We start from the raw sequence: 14,852 nt of genomic DNA on the forward strand, positions 1-14,852 counted from the left end.
GCCGCAGAGGTGTGTTGGATGGATGAGTCATACTTTCAGGGAAACGTGAAAAAAAAAAGAGATAGAGAGAGAGATGAGGGAGTGGGAGAGAGAAGGTGGGGATAGGGGAGAAAGGGAGAATGAAGAGAGAGGTAGAGGGGGGTACAGGAAGAAGAGAGAATGAAAAAGAGTGCAGAATAGAACTTTGAGCGGTGGACAGGGAGAGGAGTATGTACTGTAGGTCGGACTGGAGAGAGGAAAGGGAGAGAGACAGAACCAGTCTTTCTGGAAACGCCCCAACACTTGTCCACCACAGGTATAAACACAGACAATCAAACCCTGTATGAGCATGTCATACAAAGACACACACACACACACACACACACACACACACACACACACACACACACACACACACACACACACACACACACACACACACACACACACACACACACACACACACACACACACACACACACACACACACACACACAAAGAGATTGGCTCTAACATGTTTAATGGAACTTAATAACAAGGGTGGAGTACAGCTGTAAATTCCCCCTCTCTCTCCCTCCCTCTACCTTAGTCTCTCTCACTTTCTCCGTCCTCTCTTTCTATCTGCTCCATTTGAAACACAACACTCTTGTCATGGTGAAGCAGTGTTGGTGTAACCCAAGCTGAGGCGGCGTCAGGCACAGAGAGAGACATAAAGAGAGGCTTGTATACAGACATCCCTGAGCTGGCTCTAGTCTATACTGACACAACCTCATGTGGACATATGGGTTATGGTGTTAAATTAACCAGTAGAATACACACGGGGGAGGGTGTCTGTAGCTAAATTATTACAATTGTACTGCATTTCAAATGTTACTCTATTCTCTACATAGTGCACTACTTTTGACCTGGGCTCATAGGACTGGTCAAATGTAATGAAGTATGTGGGCCCTGGTCAAACGTAATGCACTATGTAGGGAATCGTGTGCTGTTTGGGACACAGGCATATATTCTCTCCACATCCCTGCTAAACAGTCATGAGAATGTGAACAGAAGCACTTTGCTGTTCTACAAATAGGGTTGTTGAGGGAAATAACATGCTACTTTAGTTTACGAAGGCTTCAGGAAATTCACTTTGATCAGGTGTTGTAGAAAGTCCTGGAGGTTTTGTGTTTTGTCTTCTGTGGTATAGCTGTTCTTAGTAATAAGAGGGGAATCCAGTGTGAGATAATGATCATCACAGGTTTATTATTCACACAGGTATTATGATCACAAGTGTACTATATTCACACAGGTATTAGAGACGGACACACCTTGTTAATTAGATGTGACTGTTCTGGGAACAGACTGAAAAGGTGACTCACCTAAGACATGTCTGTTGACTAGCAGGTGCATACATGCACATACCTGTTCCTCTTCATGGCAGTTATTATTGGGGTCAGAGAGAGAGGAAACATCTCTGTCAAATATAGAGTTGTAGGGAGTTTTATTGATGATCAGGATCGAGGTAAGGTTTATGAAGACTGCTAATGAGTTGTTCAAGGGTGCTGCTGTAGGTGTGGTGTGTGTGGTCGGTGGTGTGTTTAGGAGTTGGGAATAAAACAAAAAATATATATATTTGACTAAGTTCAGTTGAAAGTTTTGTGGGTTGAGTCCCAAATAGCACCATAATCGTTATATCAGTTACAGTAGTTTGGTTATTTCCCACTAGAGGGAGACCAGCCTGGTCTCATAGACTAGATGTAACTTGGGAGACAGAGTGAATATATGAACTCCACAGTCCACTCCTCTCAGTGAGACAGCAACAGTATTGTTCTGGGTATCATTATGTACCCCCCTCAGGCAGGCGTTGTCATGACTGAGACACTCCTACTAGGCCATGACAGAGCGTGGCAAGGCCGTCACCAGGTAGGCATGACCAGGTGGGGCATGGCAGGGTGTCCTGCCAGGTAGACACACCCAAAAGCAGGATCTACCTGTGCTGCCTAGCACCCTGTCTAACACTAGTTATTGTGAGGTAACAACCAGTGGAGGCTCCTCAGAGGAGGAAGGGGAGGACCATCCTCCTCAGTGAATAAAAAAAAAAAATAGTGATACACTAAAAAAAGTTTTCCTTTTTAGATAAAACTATACTAAATATATTCATATGTCACCAAATAATTGATTAAAACACACTATTTTGCAAGGAAGATCTACAGTAATTTCAACAGCACTCTCTGGGTCAGCACCATGATGTAGTCAGAGGACAGCTAGCTTCTGTCCTCCTCTGGATCCATTGACTTCAATACAAAACCTAGGAGGCTCGTAGGCCTCAACCCCTTCCATAGACCCACATGGTAATTATGACCACTTCTGGAGGAAGTCCTCCAATCAATCAAAGCTTTTTCAGTATGAACTTACATGTTGTCCATCCAATCATACGATTAGGATCAGAAAAGAAACCTAGTGCTTTGTATTGGGGTTGTGCCGCAGAGGATTATAAGGAGTTCTATGTGTTGAGAAGCTTGAGTTGGTGGCATTAGTGGATAGAGATTGAAAAGTGATAGTTGAGGATTTTTTTGATATTATTAAATTCAAATTCGTTTCTTCAAGTTACAGGAGATGGAGGAGGTAGATTATACATTGTTTTCTTGGTTTTATAACCTTATTTTTGTGTCCAGTTAGTGCAATTTATTTCAATTTGCCCTGCTAACTTCAGTAGCAAGTACTTGTTAGCAATAGCTAACTAGCTAGATACCAGCTCGAGTGTGCACTTTTCACCACCAATGCTACCACAAATTGTGTTTAGTTTTTGTTGAACCCCTTTCACTCTCTGGGGTACACAGAAAAGGTGTGAATTAAAACCGAGGGTCGACCTCTGCCTGAGATCTGTTTCATGAGGAAAGATGAAAAGGTGAGGGCATTTAATACCAATTGGTATCAAAAGTATAGCTGGTTAACGGGGAGCCTTTCATGAATCCGCTTGTAGAGGTATCTCCAGATTGTCTAGGGAGGGAGGCCTACATCTGATGTGGGTAGTACCACCCACTCCCATTGATTTGCTGCGGACCCATAAAACGGACAGAAGAAGCCTGGGTTCCCACTGGGCATGGATCACTGATTGTCAACTTTGATGAAATTCAAAGGACAGTACCCACCTGTCGCGGTCGCACTCAAATCACCCAAGCACATTTGGTGTATGCTAACGGTGCGATGCTACCGTCTGTGGGATTATTACTGAACGCCTCTAAGTCAGAATCCCCCCTAAACGTAACGATACCGTAGTGTAACAGTATAGACTTTACGTCCGTCCGGCTACACTCACCCCCCTTTTGACCTCCTCCTCTTTCTGCAGCAACCAGTGATCCGTTTCAACAGCATCAATGTAACAGTATAGACTTTACGTCCGTCCCCTCGCCCCGACCTGGGCGTGAACCAGGGACGCTCTGCACACATCAACAGTCACCCTCGAAGCATCGTTACCCATCGCTCCACAAAAGCCGCGGCCCTTGCAGAGCAAGGGGAACCACTACTTCAAGGTCCCAGAGCAAGTGACGTAACCGATTGAAACAACAGTAGCGCGCACCACCGCTAACTAGCTAGCAATTTCACATTGGCTACAGTAGCACCATGGATATTCGGTTGGCCCAGGATAGTCTGCCTCTTTTGGCAGGTGAGTAAAGCCGTTCGAGACGGGGTCGGGGTGCAGCCAGATGAGTTTTCACCCCTCTCCTGATGCGCACCGCATTTAGTGGGGAACCTGAGATAAATCACTCGAAGATGACCTGATTCTGGGTCAGGGTATCATTCGTAGCAGAGCAGCTCACTCGCTGTGATCTATTGAAAGTCAGCTATCAGTCCAAGCTTTTGTCGGGACAGAAGGCGTCTTTGCTCCACCATCCTCCTTATTTTATTACAGTTTACCATGTTCACACAGAAGGGCCAGGGACCAGAGGCCAGACACAGTGTGAGAGAGCCCAGGCAGGCAGGTAGAAGACGTAAGACATTGACATGGGGCTCTGGACAGGTAGGGGGCTAGGTGATGGTCGCCCATCCACCAGGGGTCATCCTCTGGTGGGAATGTAAGTCAGGTTGGGACACGCTGTGGAAGTCAAAGGGTCACCGGGTGCACAAGTGCACTCGGAGTCCGAGCAGGGGCGGCCGGACTCGGGGGCCATGGAGGTTGGAGAGGGGACTTAGTCTCTGAGTGGAAAAAAGCAGGTGGGTCACCAGGTGCACAGAGACTGTTTTGGGTTACCAGGCACACAGAGCCTGTTTCGGGTTACCAGGTGAGCGTGGTTCCTGACAGCGGAAATATAGACATCTTAGTGCCCAGGGAGGGGTGCTTAAGTGTGGGTGCCCTGGTTTGCCTGGTGGGCAAGGTTATGGAGATGGCCTGGAGGCTAGGAAGGCCCCAGGGAGAAGGCCCAAGTGATTAGGTGTGTGAGTGACACTGTCCTTCAGGGGAGCAGAACAGGCAATTAATGTAAAATCGTGTGAGAGGAAAATAGACAAACAAAAGGGTGGGCCATGTATAAGGCTAGTCAGTGGATGTTCTGAAAGTAGTTTGAGGGATGTAGGTCACATGACCAGGGAACTGTTGGAATAAAACCATGTGAGATGAAAATGGACAAACTAAAGGTTGTGTATCATAGGAAGGTAGTCAGTGGACAATCTGAACCTTGTTTGAGGTCAGTAGGTCACATGTTCAAGGAGCTATTGAAATTCTAAATTTGACAAAATTCATCTAAAAACGTGTGAGATAAAAATGGACAAACTAAAGGATGTGTAATGTGTAGGCCCACTGAGTGTACATTCTGTACCTTGTTTGAGGCAAGTAGTTCACATAACCAATGAGCTATTGAAATGTTTAATTGTGAAAAAAATGCATGTCAAATCGAGTTAGGTGAAAATGGACAAACTAAAGGGAGTGCAATGTCTAGGCCCACCTACTGTACATTCTGCACCTTGTTTGAGGTCAGTAGGTCACATGACCAAGGAACTATGGAATTTTACAATATTGAGAACTGCATGTAAAATCGAGTGAGATGAAAATGGACAAACAAAAGGCTGTGCAATATCGAAGGGTAGTTAATGGCCTTTAAGAACCTTGGTTGAGGTCAGTTGGTCACACGGCCAAGGAGCTATTGAATGGAACATGTTGAAAATTAATGTAAAATCGAGTAAGATGAAAAGGGACAAACAAAAGGGTGTGCAATATAGAAGGGTAGTTAGTGGACATTCTTAACCTTGGTTAAGGTCAAGTGGCATGAGAGAGCCCCAGTAAGCCAGTGACTCAGCCCCTGTAATAGGGTTAGAGGCAGAGAATCCCAGTGGAAAGAGGGGAACCGGCCAGGCAGAGACAGCAAGGGCGGTTCGTTACTCCAGAGCCTTTCTGTTCACCTTCCCACTCCTGGGCCAGACTACACTCAATCATATGACCCACTGAAGAGATGAGTCTTCAGTAAAGACTTAAAGGTTGAGACCGAATTTGCGTCTCTGACATGGGTAGGCAGACCGTTCCATAAAAATGGAGCTCTATAGGAGAAAGCCCTGCCTCCAGCTGTTTGCTTAGAAATTCTAGGGACAATTAGGAGGCCTGCGTCTTGTGACCGTAGCGTACGTGTAGGTATGTACGGCAGGACCAAATCAGAGAGATAGGTAGGAGCAAGCCCATGTAATGCTTTGTAGGTTAGCAGTTAAACCTTGAAATCAGCCCTTGCTTTGACAGGAAGCCAGTGTAAAGAGGCTAGCCACTGGAGTAATATGATCAAATTTTTTGGTTCTAGTCAGGATTCTAGCAGCCGTATTTAGCACCAACTGAAGTTTATTTAGTGCTTTATCCGGGTAGCCGGGAAGTAGAGCATTGCTAATATTGCTAAATTCTAACCTAGAAGTGACAAAAGCATGGATAAATTTTTCTGCATAATTATTGGACAGAAAGTTTCTGATTTTTGCAATGTTACGTAGATGGAAAAAAGCTGTCCTTGAAATGGTCTTGATATGTTCTTCAAAAGAGAGATCAGGGTCCAGAGTAATGCCGAGGTCCTTCACAGTTTTATTTGAGACGACTGTACAACCATTAAGATTAATTGTCAGATTCAACAGAAGATCTCTTTGTTTCTTGGGACCTAGAACAAGCATCTCTGTTTTGTCCAAGTTTAAAAGTTGAAAGTTTGCAGCCATCCACTTCCTTATGTCTGAAACACATGCTTCTAGCAAGGGCAATTTTGGGGCTTCACCATGTTTCATTGAAATGTACAGCTGTGTGTCATCCGCATAGCAGTGAAAGTTAACATTATGTTTTCGAATAACATCCCCAAGAGGTAAAATATATAGTGAAAACAGTAGTGGCCCTAAAACGGAACCTTGAGGAACACCGAAATTTACAGTTGATTTGTCAGAGGACAAACCATTCACAGAGACAAACTGATATCTTTCCGACAGATAAGATCTAAACCAGGCCAGAACTTGTCCGTGTAGACCAATTTGGGTTTCTAATCTCTCCAAAAGAATGTGGTGATCAATGGTATCAAAAGCAGCACTAAGGTCTAGGAGCACGAGGACAGATGCAGAGCCTCGGTCTGATGCCATTAAAAGGTAATTTACCACCTTCACAAGTGCCGTCTCAGTGCTATGATGGGGTCTAAAACCAGACTGAAGCATTTCGTATACATTGTTTGTCTTCAGGAAGGCAGTAAGTTGCTGTGCAACAGCCTTTTCTAAAATGGAATGGAAGATTCGATATAGGCCGATAGTTTTTCATATTTTCTGGGTCAAGGTATGGCTTTTTCAAGAGAGGCTTTATTACTGCCACTTTTAGTGGGTCTGGTACACATCCGGTGGATAGAGAGCCGTTTATTATGTTCAACATAGGAGGGCCAAGCACAGGAAGCAGCTCTTTCAGTAGTTTAGTTGGAATAGGGTCCAGTATGCAGCTTGAAGGTTTAGAGGCCATGATTATTTTCATCATTGTGTCAAGAGATATAGTACTAAAACACTTGAGTGTCTCCTTTGATCCTAAGTCCTGGGAGAGTTGTGCAGACTCAGGACAACTGAGCTTTGATGGAATACGCAGATTTAAAGAGGAGTCCGTAATTTGCTTTCTAATAATCATAATCTTTTCCTCAAAAAAGTTCATGAATTTATCACTGCTAAAATGAAAGTCATCCTCTCTTGGGGAATGCTGCTTTTTAGTTAGCTTTGCGACAGTATCTTATTTTCCTCAATTAATTTAGAAAAATAGGATGATCGAGCAGCAGTAAGGGCTCTACGGTACTGCACGGTACTGTCTTTCCAAGCTAGTCGGAAGACTTCCAGTTTGGTGTGGCGCCATTTCCGTTCCAAGTTTCTGGAAGCTTGTTTCAGAGCTCGGGTATTTTCTGTGTACCAGGGAGCTAGTTTCTTATGAGAAATGTTTTTAGTTTTTAGGGGTGCAACTGCATCTAGGGTATTGCGCAAGGTTAAATTGAGTTCCTCAGTTAGGTGGTTAACTGATTTTTGTCCTCTGGCGTCCTTGGGTAGACAGAGGGAATATGGAAGGACATCAAGGAATCTTTGTGTTGTCTGTGAATTTATAGCACGACTTTTGATGTTCCTTGGTTGGGGTCTGAGCAGATTATTTGTTGCAATTTAATAAAATAGTGGTCCGATAGTCCAGGATTATGAGGAAAAACATTAAGATCCACAACATTTATTCCATGGGACAAAACTAGGTCCAGCGTATGACTGTGACAGTGAGTGGGTCCAGAGACATGTTGGACAAAACCCACTGAGTCGATGATGGCTCCGAAAGCCTTTTGGAGTGGGTCTGTGGACTTTTCCATGTGAATATTAAAGTCACCAAAGATTAGAATATTATCTGCTATGACTACAAGGTCCGATAGGAATTCAGGGAACTCAGTGAGGAACGCTGTATATGGCCCAGGAGGCCTGTAAACAGTAGCTATAAAAAGTGATTGAGTAGGCTGCATAGATTTCATGACTAGAAGCTCAAAAGACGAAAACATCATTTTGTTTTTGTAAATCGTAATTGCTATCGTAAATGTTAGCAACACCTCCGCCTTTGCGGGATGCACGGGGGATATGGTCACTAGTGTAGCCAGGAGGTGAGGCCTCATTTAACACAGTAAATTCATCAGGCTTAAGCCATGTTTCAGTCAGGCCAATCACATCAAGATTATGATCAGTGATTAGTTAATTGACTTTAATTGCCTTTGAAGTAAGGGATCTAACATTAAGTAGCCCTATTTTGAGATGTGAGGTATCATGATCTCTTTCAATAATGACAGGAATGGAGGTGGTCTATCCTAGTGAGATTGCTAAGGCGAACACCGCCATGTTTAGTTTTGCCCAACCTAGGTCGAGGCACAGACACGGTCTCAATGGTGATAGCTGAGCTGACTACACTGACTGTGCTAGTGGCAGACTCCACTATGCTGGCAGGCTGGCTAACAGCCTGCTGCCTGGCCTGCACCCTATTTCATTGTGGAGCTAGAGGAGTTAGAGCCCTGTCTATGTTGGTAGATAAGATGAGAGCACCCCTCCAGCTAGGATGGAGTCTGTCACTCCTCAGCAGGTCAGGCTTGGTCCTGTTTGTGGGTGAGTCCCAGAAAGAGGGCCAATTATCTACAAATTCTATCTTTTGGGAGGGGCAGAAAACAGTTTTCAACCAGCGATTGAGTTGTGAGACTCTGCTGTAGAGCTCATCACTCCCCCTAACTGGGAGGGGGCCAGAGACAATTACTCGATGCCGACACATCTTTCTAGCTTGGTGATCTCTGACTGTTTCATCCTAACATCGTTGGTGCCGACGTGGATAACAATATCTCTATACTCTCTACACTCGCCAGTTTTAGCTTTAGCCAGCACCATCTTCAGATTAGCCTTAACGTCGGTAGCCCTGCCCCCTGGTAAATAGGATGATTGTTTTAAGGCTGGATGATTTGTTTTAAGTCTAATACTGCGGGTAATGGAGTCGCCAATGACTAGAGTTTTCAATTTGTCAGAGCTAATGGTGGGAAGCTTCGGCGTCTCAGACCCCGTAACGAGAGGAGTAGAGACCAGAGAAGACTCGGCCTCTGACTCCGACTCGCTGCTTAATGGGGAAAACCGGTTGAAAGTTTCTGTCGGCTGAATGAGCGACACCGGTTGAGCGTTCCTACAGCATTTCCTTCCAGAAACCGTGAGAAAGTTGTCCGGCTGCGGGGACTGTGCCAGGGGATTTATACTACTATCTGTACTTACTGGTGGCACAGACGCTGTTTCATCCTTTCCTACACTGAAATTACCCTTGCCTAACGATTGCGTCTGAAGCTGGGCTTGTAGCACAGCTATCCTCGCCGTAAGGCGAGTACAGCGACTGCAATTAGAAGGCATCATGTTAATGTTACTACTTAGCTTTGGCTGTTGGAGGTCCTGACGAATCGTGTCCAGATAAAGCGTCCGGAGTGAAAAAGTTGAGTAAAAAAATAAATATATATATATATAAACGGTAATTAAAAAGTAAAAACCGTAATGTTGTCAGGTAGCAAAATAGGTTGGCAACATAACGCACAGCAACTCAAAAACAAGTCTGCAAGTTGTGCATCACCTGAGTGGGTTGATTCACTGATGTGGTCATCCTGTCTGGGTTGGTGACCCCCCTTGGGTTGTGCCATGGCGGAGATCTTTGTGGGCTATACTCTGCCTTGTCTCAGGATGGTAAGTTGGTGGTTGAAGATATCCCTCTAGTGGTGTGGGGGCTGTGCTTTGGCAGAGTGGGTGGGGTTATATCCTTCCTGTTTGGCCCTGTCCGGGGGTGTCCTCGGATGGGGCCACAGTGTCTCCTGACCCCTCCTGTCTCAGCCTCCAGTATTTATGCTGCAGTAGTTTATGTGTCGGGGGGCTTGGGTCAGTTTGTTATATCTGAAGTACCTCTCCTGTCCTATTCGGTGTCCTGTGTGAATCTAAGTGTGCGTTCTCTAATTCTCTCTTTCTCTCTCTCTCTCTGAGGACCTGAGCCCTAGGACCATGCCCCAGGACTACCTGACATGATGACTCCTTGCTGTCCCCAGTCCACCTGGCCGTGCTGCTGCTCCAGTTTCAACTGTTCTGCCGTATTATTATTGGACCATGCTGGTCATTTATGAACATTTGAACATCTTGGCCATGTTCTGTTATAATCTCCACCCGGCACAGCCAGAAGAGGACTGGCCACCCCACATATGCTCTCTCTAATTCTCTCTTTCTTTCTCTCTCTCGGAGGACCTGAGCCCTAGGACCATGCCCCAGGACTACCTGACATGATGACTCCTTGCTGTCCCCAGTCCACCTGGCCGTGCTGCTGCTCCAGTTTCAACTGTTCTGCCTTATTATTATTTGACCATACTGGTCATTTATGAACATTTGAACATCTTGGCCATGTTCTGTTATAATCTCCACCCGGCACAGCCAGAAGAGGACTGGCCACCCCACATATGCTCTCTCTAATTCTCTCTTTCTTTCTCTCTCTCGGAGGACCTGAGCCCTAGGACCATGCCCCAGGACTACCTGACATGATGACTCCTTGCTGTCGCCAGTCCACCTGACCGTGCTGCTGCTCCAGTTTCAACTGTTCTGCCTTATTATTATACGACCATGCTGGTCATTTATGAACATTTGAACATCTTGGCCATGTTCTGTTTCTAATCTCCACCCGGCACAGCCAGAAGAGGACTGGCCACCCCACATAGCCTGGTTCCTCTCTAGGTTTCTTCCAAGGTTTTGGCCTTTCTAGGGAGTTTTTCCTAGCCACCGTGCTTCTACATCTGCATTGCTTGCTGTTTGGGGTTTTAGGCTGGGTTTTTGTTCAGCACTTTGAGATATCAGCTGATGTACGAAGGGCTATATAAATAAATTTGATTTGATTTAAGGTCAGCAGGTCACATGACCAAGGAGCTATTGAAATTTTTAATTTGAGAAATGTATGCAAAATCACCTGAGATGAAAAGGGACATAGAAAAGGGTGTGCAATATAGTAGGGTAGTTAGTGGACATTCTGAACCTTGGTTGAGGTCAGCAGGTCACATGACCAAGGAGCTATTGAGTGTAACATGTTGAAAATTAATGTAAAATCTCATGAGATGCAAATGGACAAACAAAAGGGTGTGCAATGTGTAGGCCCACTGAGTGTACATTCTGAATATTGTTTGAGGTGTGTGGGTCACAAGACCAAGGCACTATTGAATTTTAGAAATTAAAATCAATTATTTAAAATAGTGTGAGATGTAAACCAACCCAAAAAAGTGTGTGCAATGTGTGTCTATGCCATCGGTTTAGCTAGAACCAGTTTTTAAAGTTTTAGGATGAATTGTTAAAGAGCTATTGAAATTAGAAAAAATTGTTGACGGTCCCTAACTGCTGTTGGTGGATTTAAGGAAAACTGCATGCGAATAGTTGAATATCCAACCTGAATGTTCTCTTTACCTCGGTCAACCACAAAGATGTTGTAGTGGTAATTGGACATAATGATGCTTTACTTGCTGAACATATGGAACTTTCTACTGGCTTTTATGTAATCATCACTTTTATGTAATCATTATTCTGAATCATCATTCAGAATAATTTGATAGCTTCCATCGCATCATCCATTAAAAGTTAGAGGTTGACGCAGCACATGCTTTTAACGCGTGCTCAAGGCTTTCCACTTTCCATCACTCCGGACAGACACAAGCAAAAAGGGATTAAATAAATGTAGCAGCAGCCTAGGCTACACCTAAACATTAGAGATTTGACTTGCTGTATGGGATGAAAACAAGACCATTTTTCCATCTGATCAACTGTAGGCTACAAATAAGAGCATATGCATACAGCCTATGTGCGCTGTCCATTTGGTAAGGGTAACTAATTGGTAACGTTATATATTTATAGTCCATTTGTGTGTCAGGAGAAAATGTGAATGTGATCAAATTTGGTTTATATTCAAAATTAGGTTGGCTAGGCTGCCTATACGTTTTCAATCCCAAATTATTGCCCCCCCTGTTTTGAGCCCCAGATTTCTGGGGCGGCTTGCCTGTTTTGCAAGTTATTTTGTAATCAAAACGTGTCACACATCAGTTTGCAAATATTGTAAAATATATATATATACTCTACCATTAAAAAGTTTGGGGACACTAAGAAATGTCCTTGTTTTTGAATAGAAAAGCAATTTTTTTGTCTATTAAAATAACATCATACAGTGTAGACATTGTTAAAACCTGTTGGGGCTAGGGGGCAGCATTTTCACTTTTGGATGAAAGGCATGCCCAGAGTAAACTGCCTCCTACTCTTTCCCAGATGGGAATATATGCATATTATTATTACTGGTGGATAGAAAACACTCTGACGTTTCTAAAACTGTTTGAGTTATGTCTGTGGGTATAACAGAACTCATATGGCAGACAAAAACGTGAGAAGAAATCCAAACAGGAAGTGAGAACTCAATTTTGAAAACAGTGCCATTTGATGTTCATTTTACAAATGCTCTCCATACAACCTCACTGAGCTCGAGCTGTTTTGCAAGGAGGAATGGGAAAAAATGTCAGTCTCTCGATGTGCAAAACTGATAGAGACATACCCCAAGCGACTTACAGCTGTAATCGCAGCAAAAGGTGGCGCTACAAAGTATTAATTTAAGGGGGCTGAATAATTTTGCACGCCCAATTTTTCAGTTTTGGATTTGTTAAAAAAGTTTGAAATATCCAATAAATGTCGTTCCACTTCATGATTGTGTCCCACTTGTTGTTGATTCTTCACAAAAAAATACAGTTTTATATCTTTATGTTTGAAGCCTGAAATGTGGCAAAAGGTCGCAAAGTTCAAGGGGGCCGAATACTTTCGCAAGGCACTGTATATATATATATGCACATTATCGAACAAAACACACAATACATCTATAACATGATGTCCTATGAGTGTCATCTGGTGGAGATAATCAAAGGTTAGTGATTCATTTGATCTATATTTCTGCTTTTGTGACTGTGAAAATATTTCTAAATAATATTTTTTGAATTTCCCGCGCCACCTTTTCAGCTGAATGGGGGGCAGGGGGGTGTTCCCCTAGGGGAACGCTAGCCATAACAGTTGTAAATGACTATTGTAGCTGGAAATGTCTGATTTTTAATGGAATATCTTCATAGGCGAACAGAGGCCCATTATCAGCAACCATCACTCCTGTGTTCCAATGGCACGTTGTGTTAGCTAATCCAAGTTTATCATTTTAAAAGGCTAATTGATCATTAGAAAACCCTTTTGCAATTATGTTAGAACAGCTGAAAACTGTTGTCCTGATTAAAAGAAGCAATAAAACTGGCCTTCTTTAGACTATTTGAGTATCTGGAGCATCAGCATTTGTTGGTTCGATTACAGGCTCAAAATGGCCAGAAACAAACTTTCATCTGAAACTCGTCAGTCTATTCTTGTTCTGAGAAATGAAGGCTATCCCATGCGAGAAATTGCCAAGAAACGGAAGATCTCGTACAACACTGTGTACTACTCCCTTCACAGAACAGCTCAAACTGTATCTAACCAGAATAGAAAGAGGAGTGGGAGGCCCCGGTGCACAACTGAGCAACAGGACAAGTACATTAGATTGTCTAGTTAGTTGTGTTGTGTAGTGGCTTTGCTGGCATGCATCCCACATAGTAAAAATGTTGTCCCACCAAGATGTACATGCTAAAATCACCACTGGTCATACGGGGATGATAGCTGGTCTGTTGATCCCTAGCCTAGTTTCGTGGTCCCAAATAGCACCCTATTCCCTACATAGTGCACTACTTTTGACCACAGCCCTATAGGAAATAGGCTGTAATTTGGGACGCAGGCAAAGTTTCTCTGATCTGCTGGATAAAGTGGACAGATCAGCAGTTGCGTTTCAAATGGAACCCTTTTCCCTACACTATAAATGGAACGTAGTGCCATTTCGGACAGACCAGTAGTTGAGGTTTTCTTTCAGTTTCCTCCTTCTTCCTGCTAATGTAATTGGACACCATTGTGGGAGGTTGTCCTCTCGTCACCCCTAGTTACAAGCTACAAGTCAGAAGGGTGGAGGCCCCGGGGTGGGAAGCTAAGGGTGGAGTTGGACCTGAGGGAAGGAAGGGAGAGAGAGAAGAGGGAGGAGGGAGACACTCCCCAAATATCAGAGTAGTGCTACATTCCAGGCTCTGCTGGGGCCGCACCCTGTGAATCCTGCGGCTTTGCCCTGGCAAATCTGTGTGTGTGTGTGTTTACCGTCGCATTTATTGTGTGTGTGTTCTCTTCAGCGGTGTGATGATATATGCTTCAGAATGACTGGAATAAAATGTTGTTGGGAAACAAATTGGATTTGCAGGCGCAGTGCCAGGATTCACACACCATCTCCTCGACCTCAACTGAAAACCCGTCAATCTCTCAGTTATAATTTTCGCAAACAACCATCTGGTTAGATAATATGTTCCAGACAGTTATTTGGACCAGGCTGCTGTGATGATTGTTATGCAGATTGCTGTTCTTGTGTTAATACCTTTTCATAATGAAAGGACAACTTTTTTGCCGGACAACAACGATAGAATGTTAAAGAGCATCTGCCCCAAAAAGCAACAAATCCCTTTGAAAACGGCTTATGTGGCATCTATATGAGTCAGAAACATTTTGACTACAAAGTGTAAATAGGATCATTTTGGTCATAAGTTCAGCCTCGTCTGAAACAAAGTTTGGAACCTTAGTTCGTCACAAGAGTAAATGAAGGTTGGGTTTGGATTAAAATTATGTAAAAAAATCATGCCCCCTTTTGCTAAGCTCCACGCCCCTCCGCCCACTTTGCTTCCCATCATTTAATGGGGCTCCGTTGTTTCATGGCCCCCAACACATTCAAAGGACGGCAGATTGAAAAGCCCTAAACAGATTGACCATGCCTCCACAGC

Source organism: Oncorhynchus kisutch, linkage group LG13, assembly GCF_002021735.2.
Source record: "Oncorhynchus kisutch isolate 150728-3 linkage group LG13, Okis_V2, whole genome shotgun sequence".
NCBI classification, from domain to species: domain Eukaryota; kingdom Metazoa; phylum Chordata; class Actinopteri; order Salmoniformes; family Salmonidae; genus Oncorhynchus; species Oncorhynchus kisutch.